At 37.4% G+C, this 1,135-nt stretch overlaps 1 non-coding gene across 1 annotated transcript; it reads right to left on the bottom strand.

Annotated features, from left to right (window-relative positions):
* Nucleotides 1–713: 713 nt before the first annotated feature.
* On the bottom strand, nt 714–819 carry LOC147901878 (U6 spliceosomal RNA). Its single transcript, XR_015541063.1, has one exon. It is a non-coding gene; the product is annotated as a U6 spliceosomal RNA (small nuclear RNA).
* Between the last annotated feature and the right edge of the window lie 316 nt (nt 820–1,135).

Raw genomic sequence — 1,135 nt, 5'->3', positions numbered from 1 at the left:
TAAGAAAAAGACTGCAAATTGGGGTGCAAATAAGAAGGAAGAGAGTCAAAGGGAGGACAAAGGAAAAATGAAGATCGAGGAGATCAATGCAGTCACTGATGATAGTGACAATGGCATTCTTTTCATGTCTAGTCTACCTGCAGACTTGCTTACCACTTTAAATGTTGCATATTCCCAAGATTGAATTTTGGATTCTGGTGCTTCATTCCATGTTACTCCCCATAGGGAATGGTTCTCGACGTATAACAGTGGGAAGACAGGTTGTGTGCATCTTGGAAATAACTATACATGTGACATAGTGGGAGCAGGTGACAAAGTTTTATTTTGCAAATGGGTCTGCATTTGTTTTAAAAATTGTGAGACATGTGCCTAAGCTAACCAAGAGTCTCATTTCACTAGGTCGGCTATATGATTCTGGTTTTCATACCAATTTTGGCTTTCAATGTTGGAAAATTCAGAAGGGCTATCCCTTACATGTATCAGGGGTGTCTGATCATGTTGTTGTAATAACTGACCAGCCAAGTACTTCATAATTCATATGCAAGCATTATCCTTAATATTTGTTACGGCATCCTCTATTAGCACTAGCATGCTAATTAGTGGTCCTCATGACATTTTTGTCATAACCTTCTAAGATTTCCTCTCTAGAACTTGCTAGATTTAAGGATTTTCTAGCCCAAATCAGTGTCAAAGCTTTCTATAAAAAATTGATAGCTCATTTTGTTCTATTGACCCTGTCACTTGTCATCCTTGCATAGAGGCCATGCTTATCCTCTCTGTATCATTCCAATTTTGTTCTATTGGCCCTGTCGCTTGTCATTGTGTGATTTTTAAGGTTAGCAATTAGCTTGTTCATCTTGATGCTTAAGCAAGCATCATCCTCTAGCATTAGCTAGGATTTTGTATTTTGTATTTCTTCTTCTTTGGGAAAATCATACAAGTATCCCTTAGAATTCAACTAAATTTTGCATGTGGCCCACATGATCTTCGTGACTCCATGAAATGTCTTCTTCACTACTTTGAAACTATTCTAAAATTGAAAGCTATTGTTAAGTAATCTTGAATTTGATAAGGAATGTGTGCATGGAGTACAGTCAGTGGCATATAACATGTGCTTGCATGATTGTGATTTGGA

Source organism: Dipteris shenzhenensis, chromosome 5 (assembly GCF_047967505.1).
Source record: "Dipteris shenzhenensis isolate YYH24624 ecotype China chromosome 5, Dip_SZ_1.0, whole genome shotgun sequence".
NCBI lineage: Eukaryota > Viridiplantae > Streptophyta > Polypodiopsida > Gleicheniales > Dipteridaceae > Dipteris > Dipteris shenzhenensis.
Note: the sequence above shows the minus strand (reverse complement) of the source record. Positions and strands in the feature narration are given on the sequence as shown.